At 42.2% G+C, this 24783-nt stretch overlaps 1 long non-coding RNA gene and 1 pseudogene across 1 annotated transcript; both read right to left on the minus strand.

The window, feature by feature from the left end:
* Positions 1–420: 420 nt before the first annotated feature.
* Positions 421–23710, minus strand: LOC144589455 (uncharacterized). Its single transcript, XR_013545565.1, has 2 exons — positions 23474–23710; positions 421–2241 (listed from the first exon to the last, which is right to left on the minus strand). It is a non-coding gene; the product is annotated as an uncharacterized LOC144589455 (long non-coding RNA).
* Positions 7854–8008, minus strand: LOC140707843 (U1 spliceosomal RNA; annotated as a pseudogene).
* Positions 23711–24783: the final 1073 nt, after the last annotated feature.

The raw sequence follows: 24783 nt of genomic DNA on the forward strand, positions 1-24783 counted from the left end.
CAGATAAGCAATGTGCAGAAAAAACTAGGTGAAAGTTCTTGCTGCCTAACTTAATTCCTCACAACGATCTCCCTCAAAACAGTGGCCAGAGAAACCCATTGGCCAGTTATTTATTTATGAAATGTATGCTTTTTTGCAGCTTGTGGGTTCTGCTCTTTTCGTCTTGTTTTCAAATGAGTCACTTTTTCTTACAAATAATTGTAAAAACATGTTGACTCAATACTAGGCTGCCACACAAGCATCTCCCGCCCACTCCCCAATTCACCAACATTTAATCCCTCCCCATTCCAGGTTCTGTAGAAAAGTTGGAGGCAACAGGAAAAGAGGAAAACCAAATGTGAGATGGATTGACACCATCAAAGAACCCACAAGGTTGAGTTTGCACCAGCTGTGCAGGGCTGTTGAGGACAGCGCAAAGGGGCAACGTTGCAAAAACAGAAGCTTAAAACAGCATGCTGACATGTGGCTCTTCAAAGAGGACTGTCCCAATTAACAAAAATTCAATCATCTTTGCAGACACCCTTTGCCTGATTGGATCGTATGGCAGATACCCTGGACTGCCAAAAAATATGAGTAATTGGGTTCTAGATCCAATTAAGCCTAAATTATCTCCAGAGGCAAAAAAACAAAACAAAACCTGAGGCTGTACTACTTTGGGCACATCATGAGAAGGCAGGCATAGATTGAAAAAGACCATAATACTTGGTAATGTGGAAGGCAGCAGGAAAAGAGGAAGGCTAAATGCAAGATGGACCTACTTCCTAATGAAACCACAAGCTTGAGTTTGCAATAGATGGGCAGGGCTGTTGAGGCCAAGCCATGTTGGAGATTGCTCATTCCTAGGGGCACCCTAAGTAGGGGGGAATTTGACGACACATAACAATAACAGCAACAACAGGTTTTTTATGCATCTAACTGCCAGTTCCAGAAAGTTGAAAGGTTATTCCCTTAATTGTTTGTTATGGGTTTTTTTCGGGCTCTTTGGCCGTGTTCTGAAAATTGTTCTTCCTGAAAAACCCACAACAACCATCAGATCCCAGCCGTGAAAGCCTTTGCAAATAGATGCCCTTAGCCACTTTTAAATTTTTTACAATCATAATAAAATATAATACCTGATAGAGCCTGGTTCCCCCTTAGTTTTTCCATAGATCCTAAATACTAGATTTCCGCATGCCAATGGAAAAAGTGGCATGTTCCCTCCCTGAAAATCTAAATAACTAATTAATCACCAACAGGCTTATGACCTTTTTTCTCCAAAGTTCAGGTATTTATTTCTTTCAAAAAATAGAAGTATCAGTTTTTTTTAAAACCCTGGAGCCTTGGGTTGTTTGTTTGTTTGTTTTTATTTTTAACCCATCTTTCTCCCTGCAGAGTGTCCCCAGTGGTTCACAAACCCTGACACAATGATAAATATTTTTTTTACATCCCACTATAAGGCAGCATAAAGATGCAATAATACATAAATGCTAAAAGGTTCTAAAGGGAATCCTGTTGAAATAATTTTGAAAATATATTTTACATGATAAAAATTTTAAAAAGCAATCCCATTTCATTTCCCTCCCTCCATTTCTCCACAGCAGTTTACATGTTAAAAAAGCCTACCACAAAAGTCTTTGCCTGCCAGAGTCAAGACTGCATGGCAAACAGCTAAGGCAGGGAAATATTTAATAAAAAGCCAGCTTTATGCTCAAACATAGTTTGCCTTTTATGTATTATACTTACTTACTTGAATAATCTCAAAAATGAAAGCTTGAAACTTAAACCTATCTCAACACAGTCCTCTTGAAGATGCTGGTCACAAATCCTTGATTAGTATGCTTTAGTCCCTCCTCCTCCTCCTCCTCCTCCTCCTCCTCCTCCTCCTCCTCCTCCTCCTCCTCCTCCTCGCAGTCCCTCCAGCCCCCAGCCTGAATGTCTGGATAGTTTCGATTCCCCTTTGATATGTTGATATGCTTTCTTCAACCCTGGCCTGATGGTAAATCTTACTAGTGTTAAAAAACTGATAGCTGTCTTCCTGTTTTTGAGTAAGCCTGCCATTTGTCTCCTCAAATTGTCAGAGCAACAGCCTTAGTTGTCTTTAACTTGAAAAAAAACACATAGCCCCCCTCCCTCCCCCGCTCGTCGCTGGTCACCTGGCTCCTCCGGCTTCATTCATCTCAGGCCAGTAACCGGATCTCCGAACTAAAATAAAAAATAACAACCACCTCTATGGAACCGGTGTGAACCGGGTCAATCCCACCTCTGCATCTAGTTAGCTTGCTAATCAGAATGTCATGGGACAGTTGTCAAAAGCTTTACTGAGGTCAAGATATATTACAGTGGGGTCTTGACTTAAGAACGGCTCGAATTAAGAACATTTTGACTTAAGAACCGCTCTCATAGGAAAATATTGACTTGACTTACATACTTAGATTTGAGTTAAGAACTGAAAAAAAAACCACGTGGGAGGCAGGGAAAGTGCAAAATTTGAACTTTCATTTAACTGTTGGCCAGTGAAAAGGGTGCCTGTCTGCTTCCTCATTCCTCCCAGCGTTTAGAGAGTGGATTGGGAGACAGTCTTGACCTAAGAAAAAAAGAAACAAAATATCCCCCTCTAGTGGTCGAAGGCAGAATAGCAGCTTCCCATTAGTTTCTATGGACGGAAAAGAGCAGATACGGATCAAATGGTTTTCAATGCATTCCTATGGGAAATGCAGATTTGACCTGCGAACTTTTTGACCTGAGAACCGCCTTCCAATATGGATTAAGTTCTCAAGTCAAGACCCCACTGTATGTCTACAGCATTCCCAATGTTTACCAGTGATGTTAGTCAGAGAAAAAAATGAACAAAGATTAGTTTGTCAGGATTTGAGCTTACTAATTTATGTTGGCTTCTAATTCTAGTCAACCCTCGATTTAAGAACTTAATCCGTTCCAGAAAGAAGTTTGTAAGTCGAAAAGTTCGTAAGTCAAAGCATTAGTTCCCATAGGAACTAATGCAAAGCTGGTTAATCCGTTCCTACCACTAGGGGCAGATTTTTTCCCTCCCCCCCCTTTTAACCTAAGGTGATTTATGATTTTAAAAAAAGGAAAGAAAAGAAGGAGGGAAGGAAGGAACAGACACCTTTTCAACAGAACACTTTCGAAAGCACCTTTTCAGCCAAGACAAGCACCTTTTGGGAAAAACCAAGCACCTTTCAGACAACAGAACACCTTGAAAAGCACCTTTTCAAACAAGACAAGCCGAGATAAGCACCTTTTGGGGAAAAGGGGGGCAGCAAAGGAGGGAGGGAACACCTTTTAAACAAAGCACATTTCAGACAACAGAACACCTTGAAAAGCACATTTTCAAACAAGCAAACCGAGACAGGCACCTTTTGGGGAAAAGGGGGGCAGCAAAGGCGGCAGGGAGGAAGAATGGGGAAAAGAGGAAAGAAAGAGGGTCATCACTGGGGCACACAGTCCCCTCAGACAAAGCTTTGTGCTTTTAAGCACAAAAAAGAAGACAGACAGACAGACAGAGAGAGAGAGAGAGAGAGAGAGAGAGAGAGAGAGAGAGAGAGAGAAGACATTGGGGGGAGAGTTTTGAGGCTAAAATACATTTTTAAAACATCATTTAAAACATTTAAAACATTTTAATATTTTTTTCTTTTTTTCCTTTTAACCTAAGATGACTTTTAAATTTTTAAAATATTTTAACAACATTTTTAAACTTTAAAAACTTTTAAAAAACTTTTGAACAAGCCAAACCTTTAAACCAACCAACCAATCAACCTTTTGCTGTAAAACAAATGAGAGGTTACTTGGCTTTTGATGTCTTCTGGAGGACATCTGACTGGAGGATGCTGAGATGTTCATTGCTGTGAGGTAGAGGGCCCCTCCTCTGGGTCATCTTCTCCAGGGGATCCCTGTTGCTGTCTCTTCACTGCAGGCTCCATCCTGGTGAAAAATGTCTCCAGGGTCATCTGCTTCATCCTGCACTGCAGAATCTTCCTGAAGTGGCTCACCACATTGTCATTCATCATGCCCAGAACTCTTCCTGTCACAGTCCTGTTTGAGAGGTGCCTCTCAAAGAAGTCCTGGCACTCGGTCCATTTCTTGCAGATGATCTCACTGCTGACCGGTGGTGCCTCTTCCTCTTCCTCTGTGAAAATCTCCTCCGTGAAAGCCTTCTGCTGCTCGGTATGCAGTTCTGCCAGTTCTTCTGTGGTCAGCTCCTCTCCATGGTCTTCAATCAGCTCCTCTATGTCCTCGTTGACTTCCAGGCCCGTGCCTTCAACCATGGAGATGATGTCCCTCACCACCTATGATTCAGTCCCCTCAGTGCCACTGTCTGTGACACATTCTGCCCACAGTTTCTTCCAGGCTGAGTTCAAGGTCCTGGTTGTGACATCTTGCCAGGCCTTGTCGATGAGTCTGATGCTGTGGAGGATATTGAAATGTGTCTTCCAGAATTCACTCAGGCTCAAGGACGTCTCCTCGATGACATTGAAGCATCTGGTGAAGAGTGCCTTTGTCTACAGCTTCTTGAAGTTGCTGATCACTTGCTGGTCCATGGGCTGCAGAAGAGGTGTTGTGTTGTGGGGGGAGGAGGAACCTGACCCTGATGAAATCCTCGTTGATCTTCTCCACCGAGGATGGGTGTGTGTGTGCCAGGGCGTTGTCCATCAGAAGAAAGCACCTCTCAGGGAGCTGGTTGTCCAAAAGATACCTATTCACAGTGGGTGCAAAGACTTCATAGAGCCTTTCCAGGAACAGCTGCCTTGTCATCCATGCTCTTGAGTTGGCCCTCCACATGACAGGCAGTGTGGCCTTGTTGACTTTCTCTCGGTGGAATGGGCGAGGAGTCTGGGAGTGGTAGATCAGCAGAGGTTTAATCTTCAGAGCGCCGGTGGCATTGGCACAGAACAAAAGGGTCAGTCTGCTTTGTGGCCCGGCAGTTTCTCTTCCTCCTGGGTGATGTAGGTTCTCCTGGGCATCTCCTTCCAGAAGAGCCCTGTCTCATCACAATTGAAGACTTGCTGGGGGAGATAGTCTTCTTCCTTGATGAAATCTGCAAACTCCACCTTGAAGCGTTCTGCAGCATCCTGGTCAGCACTTGCAGCCTCCCCATGTCTTCTCACACAGTGGATGCCACTTCTCTTCTGGAACTTTTGGAACCACCCCTTGCTGGCTTTGAATTCTTTTTGGGCTGCACTTCTGGAGGGGTTTCTTTCCAATAAATCATGGTTCAGCTTCCTCGCTTTTTTGCAGATCATGGCTTCACTGATGCTTTCCCCCTCCAGCTGTTTCTGGTTGATCCAGACCAGTAAAAGTTTTTCCACTTCTTCCATTAGGGTGGCCTGTTCTTTGTTAGGATAGTGACTCCTTTTGCCACATCAATGTGTTTAAAAACATCTTTCTATCTTTCTTCTTCAGAATGGTGGCAATGGTCAACTTCGCCATGTTGTATTCCGCAACCAGTTGAATGATATGCATGCTATCTTCATGCATTTTGATGATCTCCTTTTTTGTTTCGATTGAGATGAATTTTTTTATTTTTTATTTTTTTGGCTTTGGCTTTGCTCTGTTCTTTCTTTGGTGCCATGTTCAGCACTCCACAGTACAAACCCTGAAAGGCACAGACATTTTAAAACACTGCAAGACCCATAAGAGCACAGAAACATAACCCCCCACAGCATGGCACAGAACCCAGCAACCATTCCTCCAGCATAAAAATGCCTGCCTTCCTGAACAAACAGCACATCCACTCAAAGAATATTTTCTGATTTTAAAAGACTCTGGATCCACATTTTAACCACAGGCACAGAAATTTTTAAAACACTGCAAGACTCCCCCCACCTAGCCCTACCCCCCCAACAAGCTGCAAAAAACCTGTACAGTACATACAGTAAAGTATGTTAAAACATGCAGTGTACTCACCCAGAACAGGCAGTCGCTCAGCTTAAAAAAAGAATGTCAAAAATCCAAAAACCCAAAAATTCAAAAATCCAAAAAAAATTTAAAAGCCAAAAAATAAAAATACAGACCAGGCAATACCAGGCAGTACCAGGCAGTGCCAGGCAGTGTGAAGATGTCTCCCAATCCACTCTCTAAATGCTGGGAAGAGCAAGGAAGCAGACAGGCACCCTCTTCACTGGCCAACAGTTAACTGAAAATTCAAATTTTGTGCTTTCCCTGCCTCCCGTGTGGTTTTTTTCAGTTCATAACTCGAAGCAAAGTTCGCAAGTCAAGGCTATATTTTTCTATCACAGTGGTTCATAAGTCGAAATGTTCATAACTAGAGCCGTTTGTAAGTTGAGGGTTGACTGTATCACAACATTGTTTTTAAGGTGCTTGAAGTCTGACTACTTTATAATCTGATCCTGAATTTTTCCCAGGATTGATGTCAGGCTGACTGATCTGTAATTCCAGATTCCTTCTTTTTGAAGAAAGGAACAATATTAGCCCTCCTCCTGTCCTCTGGCACCTCACCCGTCCTCCATGATTTCAGGAAAATAACAGACAGTGGTTCTCAACCAATTCCTTTGATACTCTTGGATGCAGTTCATCAGGCCCTTGAGATCTGAACTTTTTCAAATTAATAAGGAGTTCTATATGACAGACAGAAGTCATACAGAGACCTAAATATGGCTCATCTGAGAGAAAGGCCTCAACTGGCCTAATTAAGCTTTGAGGCTTAGCTAGGCCTGGCTCCAGCTAGCCTCCTGTTCAGAAACAAATCTCCCAGGTATCACTGGGGCAGGAACAGGCAGGTTGCATGGAGCTAGGCCTAGCTAAGCCTCAAAATCTTTCAGTTGAGGCCCTTCTCCCAGTGAGCCCTGTTTAGGTATCAAATAGAATTTGCAAGCATGGAGAATTATTTTTTTTTGTAGTCCAATAAATCTAAAACTACAATTTCCTATTTAAACCCTATTCCTTATTTCTGTCTTGCTACTTATTTATTTTGAAGGTATGGTATTCCCTGCCCAAGAGGAATTTCCACATTAATTACTAAGAGAATGACAAACTAGCAATACCTTCTGCCCCTAGTAAAAACTCTGGAAATAATTGCAGGATTATCATCAAGTTGAAAATGATCTCAGATTCTCTGTCTAACCTTAAAATATTACTTTTAATGTTTTCAAAGATAGCTATATAGGTAACTACCATATTTTTCACTCCATAAGACGCACTTTTCCCCCCAAATAGAGGGGGAGAAAGTATGTGTGTCTTATGGAGTAAATACAGTAAAAAAAAAAAGGGTTCAGCCACTGTAGCGGTCATGCTGAAGCCTCTACCAACTCAGGCCTCCAGGAGTGCTCACTCTTCTTCTTCAGTTGCTGCCACCAATCTTATCCAATGTTTAAAAAAAGACAAGTGTTGTTTCAAAACAAAAACTTGTTTATTGTTTTAACAAAATAAAGTAAGTAAATCACAAAATGTTAATCAAGGTCTCTCATTCACTGACACACACAGACTCTTCCCTCACTGACTGTTTGGCTCACAGGCCCATAGATACACTCAACACTCACTCTCTCAAAATCTCTCTCTAATCTCCTCTCTCCCTCATCATACACCCCTTTATATATTCCAGCTCCTCCCCTTTCTGCACCACCTTCCGTCCCATCATTGGCTGATGTCCCACTGCCCAGCTGTGACGGACAGGTGAGGGCAGGGCTGAATGCTACAGCCACCACCACCCAGAAGCCTCCCACTGCTATGAACTGGCACCAGACACTGCTTGCTGTTTGGACCTCACCATTCTGCACTGCTAGCTTTCCAGGATCTGCTTCCTGCAGCCCACCTAGAAAACCAGCAAGGCCAACAGGCCTATGGCAGCAGGCAGTGAAAACAGCCAAGGACCAAAGGGGGAAGGGTGATTCTAGAAAGACCAGGGGAAACCATAAACACAGTCCCCCACTTAGGCAGTTGATTTTCCCACATTTGGGGAAATCACAAGGGTCAGCACATCCAAAGTGCAATAGATGAGCCTTACCCTGGGAAAACCACTTTTACAATAATGGTATCTCCCCTGCCAGGTATGAGTTAGAATGGCCCCTGAAAATTCTTCCCCTTTCTGTGCCCTATCCCCCAAAGGCATGGTGACACCCCGGCTGCACCTCCTGATCAGAGCAAGGTTGCACAGCCCCAGTCCTGAAAGAGGCCACTACTCAGTGTTTTGGGGTGCCCCACAGGATCCCCATCAGGGGCTGGAATGTTCCTCCCACAATCCTCCAGTGCACAGATATTAGCATACCTAATATGGGGGAAGACAGGTAAAGTGGGGAAATTCAAACTTTCAGTTAGTGAAGAGGCTGCTTGTCTGCTTCCTTGCTAGTACAAGCAGTTAGAGAGCTGGGAGAGAGAGTCCTGGGACTGCCTGGTATTGTCATTTTAAAATGTAAATTTTAGTTTAAAAGCTGCTTGTTTTGGGTTAAACCGTGCTTGGGTGAAAAGGTGCTCCGTTTGAGTTGAAACCTGCTCTCCTGGGAAGCGTTTAAGACCAGCGCTGATCAGCTGTTAGGTGGGGAGAGGGGAGGGGGCAGGAGCAGAGAAGAGCACAAAATGGCTGCTGGCTGCCTGCTGGCTTTTAGCTGTTTGGGGCTCTTTTTTTACTGTTCTGGGGTCTACCAAGGCACTGTGAAGAACTGGGCTCAGTCTACAGTACCTGGTAAGTGACTTTTAATTTTTTAAAAGTTTCTGACCTTTTTCCCCCATAAGAATGCATTAATTAATTTTTAATGCATTCTTATGAGAAATTTGGATTCGACTTGCAAACTTTTCAACTAGTTCTGGGCATCTAATAGAGAATGTATTTCCAAAGGGTGTTGCAGCAAGGAAACTAACTGTGCCTCATGACTTCTAACTGGATTACAGTACCTGCTTCCTGATTTCAGCTACTATAGTTTGTATTCAGTTTTTTTGGCTCATCAAGAACATTGTTCATGGCTGTTGTGCCTTGCATGCTATAAATGATTAATTATCTCAGAAATCCGACATTTGGTCTTATGCTGAGCATGTGCTACTGCTGGTGAATGGGTTAAGCTTTGTGTTGTTCTTTTGCATAACCTAAAGTAAATAAGGAAAACCAGCTGTTAAGTAGTTTAATTCCACTATTTATCCTCCATACAACTAAAAGGGACCTCTCAATGCAGTGCCAAATCAGATAAACCATTTCTAACTTAATATAGGCTTGAGCTGTAGATGGGCAGAGTTGCACAACAATCTCATCTGCCATTGAGACATTTCTATAAGCATGGGGAGGAGGTGGTTGAAAGGAAATGTAAAATATAGGTAGCGTGGTATAGGTCTTATCACTGACTGATAATGGTCTATACGTACTTGAATTAAATTTATGGTACACAAATTTATGGTACATAAACTAGAGTACACAAAGCTTTAAGCCTCTCCATTTGTTAATGACAGTGGTAATGGTTCTTAATGCCACTGTTGACTGCTGTTCACTTTACATGGTTCAAATGTTATTCTGTTATAGTTTATTAAATATTTTATTACACTATTTGGTTCAGAATATATTTTCCCTGTTTTCCTCCTCTAAAAATTATGTGCATCTTAAGGTCCGGTGCGTCTTATGGAGCAAAAAATACGGTAGATTGTGCTTTAAAGGCATTATTGGTCAGAACTTTATCTCTTGGCCTGCCAGGCAAGACCAGTGTTTAGGAGTTTTCTCATTTTATGTTCTGGGTTAAGCCAGTGCCTTGGAGACCACGGGACTTCACTTTGAGCCTCTGAATCTCACACATATCTAAGAAGTGGATAAAAAAGACCAACAGACCAAAACAAAACTAAAATAAAATCAAGTAGTTCAAACATATTCTTAAACATCAAGATTTCCCATCAGCACACAAGATATAGATTTGTCAAAGCAAGTTTTTGTTCCGTAGCCTAAGTAAGATACAGTCACAAAGATTTAGAAATTTGAGAACATTGTAATATATCTTGCTCCCCATAGGAGGCAGCAGCAAATAGGGTAGAGAGGTACCTTGCAATATATCTAGTTTCAGAAAAGCAAATGGGAATAACAATATAGAATCCAACCAGCAGCAGAAGGGCTCCCATGGCTGCTTCTTTTCTTCATTGCTCCAGTTCAATCTTAACGGCTCATCCAGCTCTAAGTTACAAGCGTTACTTGATACATCCCATTTTGTGCCAGGCCACTCTATAATACTAATTTCACAAAGGAAACAGTTCCTCTTCTTGCATCATTTTCTTGACCAGATCTACATGTCTTGTTCTTCAAGTGCCACTGGAAGTCAGGATGACTCAGTATCCAGCCTTTATTGCCTGAGGGTGGTTTCTAACAAGGATAAGCAGTCTATGCACCGACGTATTCCTTAACTTATTCAGACAGTTATGCAGTAGTTTACACAGAGCACTATAGCTCTGTCCCTCATACATATGAGTTCCCTGATTAATGTTGAATGTTGGGTCCTCTCACACTAATACTGCAATATTTGCTTTGTCCATTTTTTTCTCTCTGTCTTCAAAATTTATACATGATAGAAATGGAAGGGAAGCAGAAAAGACAAAATACATATTTATTGCTGAGAACTACAAAGTACTTAATCATATGGAATGTGGTTGTCATTTATTCTATTATATTCTTATGTCAAAAGCATAAGGTCCAGATTTTCAGTTGTCAGAAATTAATCAGCAAACAGTTATAGGCAGCTGATAATCTAATCAAGGCAAAATAAAGAAAAAAGAATGTAATGCAGTCAAACTATGGGAGTATAAGGCTCCTTTAGCACTGTTTGAAATGTGGTGCTGGAGAAGAGCTTTCTGGATACTATGGACTGCCAGAAAGACAAACAGATCAGATCAAGCCTGAGTTATCTCTGGAGGCAAAAATCTTGAAAGTGAGCCTGTCCTACTTTGTGAACATCATGAGAAGGAAGAATTCTTGGGAAAAGACAATAATGTTGGGGAAAGTGGAAAGCAGCAGGAAAAGAGGAAGATGAAATATGAGATGGATTGACTCCCTAAAGAAAGCCACAGGCTTGAGTCAATAATTGCTGAGCAGAGCTGTTGAAGACAGGACATTTTATAAATCGCTCATTCATAGGGTCACCATAAGTCTGAAGTGGCTTGATGGCACATAATGACAACAGCAGCAGCAGCATTGTTTTAATAGAGCAGAAACCGATTCATGTGTTGTTTTCCATTAATTCCATATCTTTAGCCCAAAGTATAATACAGTGCTCTTTGTGCAAGGCTCATCTCTTGGCACTTCAAAAATGATTTCCCTGTCAAAAACACTCCACCCACTGCCCTCCCTATCATTTCTCCTAGATCTTCCCCGGTGCAGCACTTGGAGCAGTCTCAGCTGTTGCCTGATAAATGCGGGACCAGAAAATTCCCTCCTCAGTGGTGGGTGCCCATTCAGTCCAGTGGGGTCCCACTCAGGATAAAGGCTGTCCTGGTAAACCACCAGCTGAGATAGTTGGCTGAAAGCGCTCCAGTTCCCACCACTTGTTCTGGAGCCTACACTCACATTGTTTAAACATTAGGTAACACACTGATCAATCTTGGTTTTACTGGCTTTTTAAACTGACCACACCACTAAGATTCATCTCCAGCTGTGTTGATATAAAAATACGCTTCTCTGAACTTTTGATTTCCAAGGAAATGGTGTATTTTGCCGAAGCTTAGAAACTGCCCAGAGTGACCTTTGGTCTAGATGGATGGGATAGTAATCCAATAAACAAACAAACAAACAAACAAAAATATGTTTGTTCAAAATATTTTTACCCCACCTTTCTCCTTAAAAGGGACGCAAGGCAGCTTACAACAATGAAATACAATATTGAAAGTTTTTTAAAAATATACAGCAGTGGTTAACATCAGTAAAAGACAATATTTAAAGCTAAGAACAATGAGTATAGAGGCAGCTTACATAAATAAAAGGCAATATTGAAGCTAAGAACAATAAGTACCGTATTTGCCAGCGTATAAGATGACTTTTTTGGCCCAAAAAACATGGCTCCAAATGGGGGGGGGGGTCGTTTTATATGCCGGGTGCACTTCAGTTGGGCCAGGAAGGAGCTGCTGCTGCCATCGCCGTTGAGTGAGTGACGCAGGACCGTGCCGGTTGGGGAGGAAGGCAGGCGGGCAGTCAAGCAGTCAGTCCGGATGGAGGGAGGGAAGCAGAGCCGGCCATGCCTGAGCCGCCAGAGCCTGCCGCCAGACAGCTGCTTCATCTCCTCCTCCTCCTCCTCCTCCGCTGCTGCCGCCCACCCAGCTGCTTCCCCTCCTCCTCGCCCTCCTCGCTGCTGAGCCAACTGCCTGCTCACTCGCCCACCGCCAGATAGCTGCTTCCCCTCCTCCTCCTCCTCCTCCACTGCCACTGCCCACCCGGCCGCTTCCCCTCCTCCTCGCCCTCCTTGGGCCTCGTCGCCCACCATGAACTTCCAGGGCAGGCCTGGGCAGAGCCCCGGGCAGCCACCACCAGTGCCGCAGCAGAGCCGTCCACTCTATATTTTGAGTGGAAATGTTGGGGGGGGGGTTGTCTTATACTCCCAGTTGTCTTATACACCGGCAAATACGGTATACAAATATTAAAAAGAAAAATAAACAAATGCCACTCTGAGAAATGGAAAACATAAAAATAGAAAACACAAGTACTACTAAAAATCCAAAGCAGTAATGCATAACAATCCACCTAAAAATCATACAGTTGGATCTTATATTTCTCAAAATGGAAGAATCTGCCATTTTTTGTTCTTCTTTGTTCCAGTGATGCTGAGTATAACTTGAAACCTCATGCCATCTACTGCAGCCTTATCGGTTAAGTCCACAGTATTTTATTTTATTTTATTTTATTTAAAATATTTTTATCCCACTTTTCTCCTTTAAAAGGATTCAAGCCAGCATTTTGTGTGGTGCTCCAATCTTAACACTGACCATGCAGAGTTCCTGACTTCAGCAACCACAAAAGAGCCTTTTCCCTCCTCTTCTCTCTTTCCCCGATCGCTACATCTTGCCTGATAAAAAGATATGCAGTGATTTCAAAAGCTTACTCAAAATTTTGTGCAGCTGTGGTTGGCCTTAATAAAGATATTGCCTGACCAAGATTTGAGTTGGGAGGTTTTTTGGTACTTTGGACTACCACATCTTAATCTGTTTTATTACACACATTTTGATTTATATTTTCTTGTTAGTCTCCTATTTAGGAGTTTTCAGCTCTTTTGCTTACCTCACCTTGTTATTTGTTGTTGTTGTTGTTTAGTCATTAAGTCATGTCCGACTCTTCGTGACCCCATGGACCAGAAAACGCCAGGCCCTCCTGTCTTCCACTGCCTCCCGGAGTTTGGTCAAATTCATGCTGGTAGCTTCAATGACACTTTCCAGCCATCTCATCCTCTGTCGTTCCCTTCTCCTCCTGCCTTCACACTTTCCTAACATCAGCATCTTTTCCAGTGAGTCTTCTCTTCTCATGAGATGGCCAAAGTACTGGAGTCTCAGCTTCAGGATCTGTCCTTCCAGTGAGCACTCAGGGTTGATTTCCTTTCGAATTGATAGGTTTGTTCTCCTTGCAGTCCAGGGGACTCTCAAGAGCCTCCTCCAGCACCACAATTCAAAAGCATCAATTCTTTGGCGGTCAGCTTTCTTTATGGTCCAGCTCTCCCGTATAACACAACAGGAAAAACCATAACTTTGACTTTTCGGACTTTTGCTGGCAAGGTGATGTCTCTGCTTTTTAAGATGCTGTCAAGGTTGGTCATTGCTTTCCTCCCAAGAAGCAGGCGTCTTTTAATTTCGGGGCTGCTGTCACCATCTGCAGTGATCATGGAGCCCAAGAAAGTAAAATCTGTCACTACTTCCGTATCTTCCCCTTGTATTTGCCAGGAGGTGATGGGACCAGGTGGCCATGATCTTAGTTTTTTTTATGTTGAGCTTCAGACCATTTTTGCCCTCTCCTCTTTCACCCTCATTACAAGGTTCTTTAATTTCTCCTCACTTTCTGCCATCAGAGTGGTATCATCTGCATATCGGAGGTTGTTGACATTTCTTCCGGCAATCTTAATTCTGGCTTTGGATTCCTCCAGTCCAGCCTTTTTCATGATGTATTCGGCATATAAGTTGAATAAGCCGGGGGACAATATACAGACTTATTGTACTCCTTTCCCAATTTTGAACCAATAAGTTGTTACATATCCAGTTCTAACTGTTGCTTCCTGTCCCATGTAGAGGTTTCTCAGGAGATAGATAAGGTGGTCAGGCAATCCCATTTCTTTAAGGACTTGCCATAGTTTGCTGTGGTCCTATGTCAAACTTACACTCAAAATGTATGTATAACATCCCAAATTTGTTGTTGTCTTTGTCACTCGCAGCTCAGTTCATAGTATGGTGTCACACACACACACACACACACACACACATGCACACACACACACACACACACACACACACACACACACAGACAGACACAGACACAGACACACACACACACACACACACACACACACAGAGAGAGAGAGAGAGAGAGAGAGAGAGAGATCCAAACTAACCCAAAGCCAATCTGCCTTCAAAACAAAGGAATCCCTTTTACTTCCTCTGCTGCCTTTTGAACACATGACTTGAAGAGGGAATGCATAATTTACAGATGAAGGCTTCATTATGTAGCAATCCTTTCAACAAATGTAGCAGTATTACATATTTTCATACATTAATCCCAGACCCATCAATGTAATCCATAAATAGCTTCCATATGTTTTTGAATAAATATCCCCCTGTTCTGTGTTTTATAAATCACACTCCCATGAGATGTAATTTGAGTAAAGCTAGTTATCCATTCTACCTCTGCTGAGGGAGCTCAGTCTTTCCATAGTCTCAGAATAATTCCCTTTTCCACGATTAATCTGATCCACATATTGGTTGCCTCCCTTGAAGAAAAATGTTATTCAGATCAGAAGAACTCCCAGTAACAGCTGAGGTTGGAGTGGTCATAAACTCAGCATCTACAGTACTCACCTCTTTACTGACACCTTTCCATGCTATGCACACATGAACACAGACATCAAAACTATGATTGTCACCACCCCATGCAGTTTTAAATTAACCACCACAAAAAGAAGGAGGCCGCTTTCTCTTCAGTCCAGTCTATTCATTCCCCCACAGCACCCAGTGAAGGCTGTGTAAAATATTAAAACATGCATTTTTCAATTCATGCCTTTCTTTACTGCATTATAAAGAGGAAACCAGATCTTTTCTCACTGACTTCCCATGTAATTTCCCCTAGTTCTCAATTCCCCTGTGGCTGCTAAGTGTGCTAAGGCACCAGTATTAAAATTTATATGAAATGTATTTAAAGCATGAGTGAGAGAGGAATATAGTTTTCCCAGTAATATGAGGAAAAAACAGTCGAATAATAAATGTACTGGGATACTGAAAACAGAGGGCTAAACTATGCGTGATACGGGAGACCAGCAATTCCCAATGTCTCTATTTTTAGCTAAATAAGTCATGGAATCTCCAGAATCATGGTGTCATTGTGGTACCATTGTGGAGAGAAAGTGGTGTAAGCCTTTCCCTCATGTCATCTCCCTGCTCTGTTTCCCAAAACTGCTATTTTCTCAAGTGGGATTTGGTGAAATGCCAGTATGGTGTGTGTGTGATGTGCATAAGGCAAAAGGCATATGGGAAAGAGTTAAATTCCTGTTCCTTCAGTGTCACATTTTTTTCTCTAATATTGATATAATATATGAGATCTAATACTGTGGTATAACCAAGACTTCATTTAATTAAGAAGGGAAATTCTGGGAGGTCAGTCCTAGATTTTTCATATCTTATGAACTCTGGGCCACTGGCCTGTTGCCTTGCCTTCCCCAAAACAAAGAGAGATGCTATGATTGTCTTATAATCTCTGGTGCCTTCCATAGTAGGTCCCTCTGTCTTGCACTCTTTGTGCATGGCTCACATGACCTGAGGTAAAAAGGGGAGCCCTCCTTCAGAATAGCTGAAGCATTGGGTGTACCCACTGACAATCACAAGAAAATGAACAAGGAGCTATAATAGTTTTGATTTTTTTAAACAAAACTATATTCAAGTATTTTGAAGTTTATCAAATTGCAGACAACTATGTCCAAGGGATAGCTAGCCAGAACACTGTTTTCTGAGAGGCACAGTCTGTGCCTTAGTGTGTGTACTGAAGAAGTAATCGTGTACCAAGGGGTGCCATAATACCCAGTTGCTGAGGTTTTGACCAGATTTTTGACATGCCATTCAGTGTCTGTCTAGCCCAATGATTCCTAAACTGGCGTATGTGTATCCCTAGGAGTATGAATCACTTAGGGCTATGCAAAACCCTCCACAAAAACCCAAAAAACCCTGAATAATGGCAGGGAAAGGTACACATATCAACAGTGTAAGACAGGACACAAGTTAAAAGTTGTGAATTATGATGAGTGCCAGAATGGTTTTCTTCATTATTTAATCTTGAAAAAAGTCCCTTACCTGATTTCATTATTTTGGTGAATGGTGGGGAGTCCTTCCTTAAACAGTGTGTTGCAAACTCACCACGACAGCATACAAGCTCAGTGACATATCATTCACAGGCTCAGCTCTTACTCTCCTCTGTTTCATGAAAATTTGAGTGCTATTGCGCCAGGATACCAGTGTACGTATAAACGGCCACCTAAGTCAGTCCATTGAGTGAGTTCTTCCAAATCTTCTCTTTGTTGACATTTTAAATTAATTTTTCAGTTTGTGTATTATCAGATATAGATCAGTGGCTGAAAACCATCACAGTAAAAAAGCTGAAACATAATGTGGATATACACCAATCACCAAGAATTTCTCTAACATTTTAGTGCCAAACAGTGGGAAGGCACAGTCTTCAAACAGGTAAAAAAAGAAAATCCTGCGATGAATATATGAAGTATGGATTTTTCTATATAGGAGAGGAAGACTGTCCTAAGCCTAGTGTGTAGTGTGTGGGGAAGAATTATTCAATTGTACCATGAAATTTTCACTGCTTAGCAAAACTTCAGAATATAATATTGTTCTTGCCATCAGCTAACAAAGATAATGAAAATGTACGTACTTGAAGCCTCCTATCCTATTAGTTACCATATTGCCTGATGAAATAAGAATCATAATATAGCAGAGAATCTAGTTTCTCTTTCTGTAAAAGATGCCATTCTGAGTATGCTCAGAGAAGAACATGTGAGAAAAATGAACACTATCCCTCTTTCAATCAATTTAATATCTCAAAGAATTCAGAATATGTCTGATGATGTGGAAGTGACCGTAATAGGTAAAATTAAGAATAGTAAATTCTTTGCTATTCAAATTGATGAAAGCACATATGTTTTTGAAACAGTTTTGCTTGTTTCAAGATATTTGAAAGATAATGAAGTTGAAGGAAATCTTTTGCTTTAGCATCCTATGTCAGAGCACACAAGAGGTGAGGCTATATTTAATGCTATTTAATGCTATTTCAAAGAAAACGACAGTCATTGGTCTAATTGTTGCAAACTATGCACTGATGGGGGCAAGTCTATGTCAGGATTTTCTCGGGTCTTTCTAGTCATATCATGGAGGTAGCCCCCAATATAACCTGTAGTGGCTGCTGCATCCAAGGCAAAGCTTAAATCAAACACATCCCTGGTGAATTACAAATCATTCTTGATGAAGCTGTTAAACTAGTTAATTTTATAAAGACTTCAAGATTTTCACCGCACGGTGTGAAGATATGATGAGTCTTCTTTCATACAGAAGTAAAGTGGCTCTCTTATGCCTGCCGAGGTGTTTGAACTTAGACATGAAGTCCAGGGTGTTTTTTGTTGTTGTTCGTTGTTTTGAAGTTTATCCTTTCCAACATAAATAGCTGAGATTTGGATTCAGGCTGTTCTACAAATAAACTATCAGAATATTCAGAACATTTTGGTTACAATATTCAGAGTTTCAATGAAATTGAATCTATGCTTTAAAATTTAGATTTTTTTGAGGTCATGTACTGAAAAAGCCCAACCTTGTATTACGTATTTGAAACTTTGCACAATTTCCTATCTGCGAATAAGCTACATTTCTCCAGAAAAACGAGTGAGAAAATAACTCAACACCTGCAAAGGCTAAAATAATATTTCAAGAAGTACTTCTCAGAGCCTGGAGAAGAGAACAACTGGATTCCAAATCCTTTGCAGAGGAATACTGCCAAACTGCCAGATTATCGATCGAGGATTAAGAGCTGTTGATTGAACTTTTGACTGATACTACTTTTCAAGTTGAATTACAGTGGTACCTCGATTTATGAACTTAATCCGTTTTGGAACGGCGTCCATACATCTAAAAGTTCGTAAGTCGAAGTACCATTTTCCATTGAAATGCATGGGAACAGAATTAATCCGTTCCAGCATTTCAAAAAATTATCTTCGGAGGTCTCAAAGGGCTTTCCCCCCGACATCAGAGGAAGCCCTTTGAGACCTCCGAAGGCAAAAAGGCAGGGTGAAAGGGCTGGAAATTCGAATTTCCTGCCCTTTCTCCCTGCCTTTTTGCCTTCAGAGGTCTCAAAGGGATTCCTCTGATGTTGGGGGGAAAGCCCTTTGAGACCTCTGAAGGTGACAAATGGCTCCATTCGCAAAAAAATGGCATCAACTTGCGAACGGAGCCTCAACTTTGTTCATAGGTCAAGGCTCCGTTCGCAAGTTGATGCCAATTTTTGTGAACAGAGCCTTTTGTAAATCGAAAAGTTCGTATGTAGGGATGTTCGTAAGTCGAGGGTTGACTGTAAAAGAAAATCCCTGATTAACTTTTGAACAGACATCAGCAGAGAGTATGTGCAGTTTCTGATAAGATGTTTAAGTCTCTATTTCCATTTACAAATATGGAGCTTGTTACCGTGTACCCGTGAAAATCCAGCAGAGTTAATGTTTTCAGGTCGTGATGGCAAAATAACTCACGCAGACACATTCAGCTTCCTCCAGCACGACACGTGTATTTACAGCATATATAAATATACAAAGCGGCAGCACGACAGCATGGAATCATCAAAGTGAAGGGTGGTACATGTTCTCTGTTCATTTCATATATATACACTTGAGTATCTGCCCTTGCCCAATCAGAGCAGACATTGCATCATCCAGGCACCACCTCTCTAGAGTCACTGTGACTCAGCATTTTACACACCTGGATATCATGGCAGCTCATCAATGCTTCTGTTCTGTTTTGTTCTGTTCAGGCCTGTAAATTTTCAGTATGTTGACAGAGCTAGTGGAGAAGGCATTCTCTTCTTATATCTTTATCATGGCAGGACAGTAGTTGTGCCAGGTATTTTTCTTTTAGAAAGCAAATAGAATTCTACAAGCAAAATCAAAAGATGAGGTGTCTCCCCAAAAAATTATAACTATGAACCTGGACCTCGAGTCAGCACCAAATTTGACATGAATGTAGCAGAAGGTTTGCTCTTACTCTGTGCCAAATTTGGGATGTTTGGGCAAAGTGTTTTTGAGTTGCAATTTTTTTAAATAAGTAACATTGTTTTACCCCAAGTGATTGTGACGATCTCCTCTGAAGCCCCTATTCCCCCAGACCATCAAGAGGTTCTCACTCTTCTTCTTTCTTCACTGCCACCAAGTATTACTGCATTAATACCATTTAATCATGGAGACATGTTCTTTTAAAACTTAAGTCATTTATTAGATCAGGGAAGTTAACATCTGATTAAAATTTAATAGGTAAATCACAGGTTGCTAATCACTTGTATTTGAATCAATTCTACTTTATCTTTAAAACTGTATTAACTCTCTGTTCCATTCAGCGTTCTTACAGATCTCTAACTCACTCTAAGTTCACTCTTAAGTTTCACACTGTCTCTCACAACCAGAATCTCCCTTCATACTCCATAAACCAGTTTTTATATCTAGCCCCCTCTCCCCCCCCCCTTGGTTCCACCTTCCGTCCTCTCATTGGCTCCTTCTCCACTGTTCTGCTGTGACGGACAGGTGAGGGCAGGGCTGTTTGCTACAGTGATCATTTCAACAGCTGCTGGAAAAGAGATGAAAAATTTAGATAAGACCAAATTTGCATACCTGGGAGAAAACCTCTACTTTAATTTTTTTGTTCATCCCTGGCTCTAATTCAAACCCTTCAATTTCTGCTTCTTAACCCCTAAAGTTTCTGAAGTTGCTCCTTTTTAAAATAATTTCTGAGGATTCCGAAGGAATTATTTGCATAGCATAGCATTCTGACCAATCAGAATGTGTCTCCAGTCTGCCCACAGGGCAGGTGTCTGTCACTTTTAACACTCTCATGGCCTTCAGTGTGAAAGAAAGCATTTAACTGTATTCGCGAAGGCTTTCACGGCCGGGATCTAATGGTTGTTGTGGGTTTTTCAGGCTTCTTGGCCGTGTTCTGAAAGTGGTTCTTCCTAACGTTTCGCCAGTCTCTGTGGCCGGCATCTTCAGAGGACAGCAAACTGTGCTCTGGGTAGGCTTGAGAGTGGGTGGAGTATTTATGGCTGTGAGAAGGCTAGTTTGTGAGATAGGCTATTGTCCTGATCAGGAGATGGTTGATTAGTGTGTTTTGTTGTGGCTGTATTGTTTTGATAAGGAGGGGAGATTATCTGTCCCTGTGGTTGATGAGTGTCATTAGCTGGTTTTTTGTGTGCAGTAATCCCTTGACCTTGTGGCTGGGTGGAGTTCCTTGACCTTTTGCACTCTGTGTTTTTGAGAGCTGGGAGCCAGGTTTTGTCGAGTTTCAGACATTCCTCCTTCCGGTTGAAGTTTTGTTGATGCTTGTGGATTTCAATGGCTTCCCTGTGCAGTCTGATGTAATGATTGCTGGTGTTGTCCAGTATTTCAGTATTTTGAAATAGAATTTCATGTCCAGTTTGTTTTATGGCATGTTCAGCTACTGCAGATTTTTCTGGTTGTTTTAGTCTGCAGTGTCTCTCATGTTCTTTGACTCTGGTGTGGATGCTTCGTTTTGTGGTTCCAATGTATACCTGGCCACAACTGCAAGGTATCCAGTATACTCCTGCAGTGGTGAGGGGGTCCCTTCTGTCCTTTGCTGACCGTAACATTTGTTGTATTTTTGTGGTGGGCTTGAATACTGTTTGTAAGTTGTGTTTTTCCAGAAGTTTCCCCATGCGGTCTGTGACCCCTTGGATGTATGGCAGGAATACTTTGTTTGTGGGTGGCTGTTTTTCTTCTTCAGTTCGGTGTTGTTTTCTTGGTTTGATGGCTCTTGTGATTTCATTTTTGGAGTAGCCATTTGCCTGTAGGGCCCAATTCAGGTGGTCGAATACTGAAATACTGGACAACACCAGCAATCATTACGTCAGACTGCACAGGGAAGCCATTGAAATCCACAAGCTTCAACAAAACTTCAACCGGAAGGAGGAATGTCTGAAACTCGACAAAACCTGGCTCCCAGCTCTCAAAAACACAGAGTGCAAAAGGTCAAGGAACTCCACCCAGCCACAAGGTCAAGGGATTACTGCACACAAAAAACCAGCTAATGACACTCATCAACCACAGGGACAGATAATCTCCCCTCCTTATCAAAACAATACAGCCACAACAAAACACACTAATCAACCATCTCCTGATCAGGACAATAGCCTATCTCACAAACTAGCCTTCTCACAGCCATAAATACTCCACCCACTCTCAAGCCTACCCAGAGCACAGTTTGCTGTCCTCTGAAGATGCCGGCCACAGAGACTGGCGAAACGTTAGGAAGAACCACTTTCAGAACACGGCCAAGAAGCCTGAAAAACCCACAACAACCATTAGATCCCGGCCGTGAAAGCCTTCGCGAATACATTGAACGCCTCTACGGGGAGGAAACAGTCAGACAGACCCGGAGACTGGAAACACTCCGAAACGAAAGAGCACACCTACTATGTTCCTTAACATTCCTACTACACTGCAGAGACACAAAGACCATACCAGCGTTCCTAAGGACAAAAAGGACCATCCTTTCCCCACAGGCCAGCCGCATCTATGACCGTCTGGAACATGCCCTCCTACGGGAAAGAATCCACACAACCCGCAAAAAACTGGACTCCACAGACAAAGAACTACTAGGCCTACACATCACTATCAGCCAAAAAATGAGAAGTCAAGACTGGGACAAGATTGATACCCTCTCTTACAATATGATGGAAAAAGAAATGATGAACCACACAGACAGACAAAAACGGAAATTCAACAAATGCCAAACAAGCCAACAGAAACCTACACTAGATACCACGCGCATCATCATCAACCTATCGGGACGCCAACTCTCCCCAGAAGAAACCTCAGTCTTAAGCAAAAGAGGAAATTTTGCAATAACACCCAGCAAAATTCCTGTGGAAGATATAATTGCCAACGTGGAATCAGCATTATATCTTCTTCCAGAAGAAAAAGCAGAGGAAATAAGAGGGGAAGTGACCAGGATCCTACGGAAAGCAAAACCCCCCAAAAGTAACATAACAAGAAAAGAGAGAAATGCTATCAAGTCCCTGAACTCAGACCCAAACATCATCATCCTACCAGCAGACAAAGGCAACGCTACAGTAATCATGGAAACAGAAGAATACAGGGACAAAATCAGAGAACTTCTAGACCCCATCACCTACAGAAAACTGAAACGGGACCCAACTAACAAAATCACAAAACAAACAAACATGCTGATCAGGAGTTCCTCCCTGCACCCCGACGTCCTCCAACGAATTTGCAAGACAGAATCTCTCCCACCTAGACTATATGGACTCCCCAAAATCCACAAGGACTCTACCCCGCTCAGGCCCATTGTAAGTGCCATTGGCTCCCCAACATATGAATTAGGCAAACACCTAGCAACCCTTCTACAGATCCACATCAGACAAACCTCATCCTACATCAAGGACTCAGGGCATTTCATAAGCAAGATCAGCACCCGAAAACTCAACCCTGGGGATAGACTGGTCAGTTTTGATGTAGTATCCCTGTTCACTAAGGTACCGGTAAAGGACACTCTGATACTCATCCAGCAGATATTCCCAGAAGACATCAAGGCCCTCTTCCAGCACTGCCTTACAACCAGCTATTTCCAGTGGGATAATGAATTCTATGAACAGACAGATGGAGTGGCCATGGGCAGCCCTCTCAGCCCGGTTATAGCAAATTTCTACATGGAGCATTTTGAAAAACTTGCCCTGGCTTCAGTACCCCTCGCACCCACAGTCTGGTTCTGATACGTGGATGACACCTTTACAATCTGGAGTCACGGTGAAGAAAAATTGGAAGAATTTCTCAACCATCTCAACAGCATTCATCCAAATATACAATTCACCATGGAAAAAGAAACAGAGGGCCAACTCCCGTTCCTAGACGTCATGGTCCTACCCAAAACTGACCTCCGACTGAGACACAAGGTCTACAGAAAACCCACCCACACAGACAGGTACCTGCACAAAAACTCCAACCACCAACCACGTCAAAAAAGAGGCACAATCAAAACACTGGTAGACCGTGCAAATCGGAACTGTGAAGCTCAGTTTCTCAACGCTGAACTCGACCACCTGAATTGGGCCCTACAGGCAAATGGCTACTCCAAAAGTGAAATCACAAGAGCCATCAAACCAAGAAAACAACACCGAACTGAAGAAGAAAAACAGCCACCCACAAACAAAGTATTCCTGCCATACATCCAAGGGGTCACAGACCGCATGGGGAAACTTCTGGAAAAACACAACTTACAAACAGTATTCAAGCCCACCACAAAAATACAACAAATGTTACGGTCAGCAAAGGACAGAAGGGACCCTCTCACCACTGCCGGATACCTTGCAGTTGTGGCCAGGTATACATTGGAACCACAAAACGAAGCATCCACACCAGAGTCAAAGAACATGAGAGACACTGCAGACTAAAACAACCAGAAAAATCTGCAGTAGCTGAACATGCCATAAAACAAACTGGACATGAAATTCTATTTCAAAATACTGAAATACTGGACAACACCAGCAATCATTACATCAGACTGCACAGGGAAGCCATTGAAATCCACAAGCATCAACAAAACTTCAACCGGAAGGAGGAATGTCTGAAACTCGACAAAACCTGGCTCCCAGCTCTCAAAAACACAGAGTGCAAAAGGTCAAGGAACTCCACCCAGCCACAAGGTCAAGGGATTACTGCACACAAAAAACCAGCTAATGACACTCATCAACCACAGGGACAGATAATCTCCCCTCCTTATCAAAACAATACAGCCACAACAAAACACACTAATCAACCATCTCCTGATCAGGACAATAGCCTATCTCACAAACTAGCCTTCTCACAGCCATAAATACTCCACCCACTCTCAAGCCTACCCAGAGCACAGTTTGCTGTCCTCTGAAGATGCCGGCCACAGAGACTGGCGAAACGTTAGGAAGAACCACTTTCAGAACACGGCCAAGAAGCCTGAAAAACCCACAACAACCAAAGCATTTAACTCTTTCCTGGCAACGCATTCTTAGCTCCTGCCTGTGAAAATATTTTAAAAGCTATTTAAAAAAAAAAAAAGGTAATAGAGATGGGCATGAATTGAAAAGCGAATTGCAAAATCTGTTAATTTGTCAAATTGTATTAATATGAATTGACAAATATGAATCAATGAAATTTTAGCAATTTTGATTTGTTGATTTATTGGGCTATAAAGTGGGCCCCAGACACCTAGAGACATCAGAATTGCGAAGAAGCTTCCCCTGACTCTCCTCTACAGTCCTTCCAAGTTTGGTGAAGATTGGGATTAAGATTTCTGAATTTATACACCAAGAAAGAGGGCCCCACCAGGAAAGTTCCCCCTGGGCACATATAGACACCAAAATCATAGTGAGGCTTC

Source organism: Pogona vitticeps, chromosome 5 (genome assembly GCF_051106095.1).
Source record: "Pogona vitticeps strain Pit_001003342236 chromosome 5, PviZW2.1, whole genome shotgun sequence".
Lineage (NCBI taxonomy): Eukaryota > Metazoa > Chordata > Lepidosauria > Squamata > Agamidae > Pogona > Pogona vitticeps.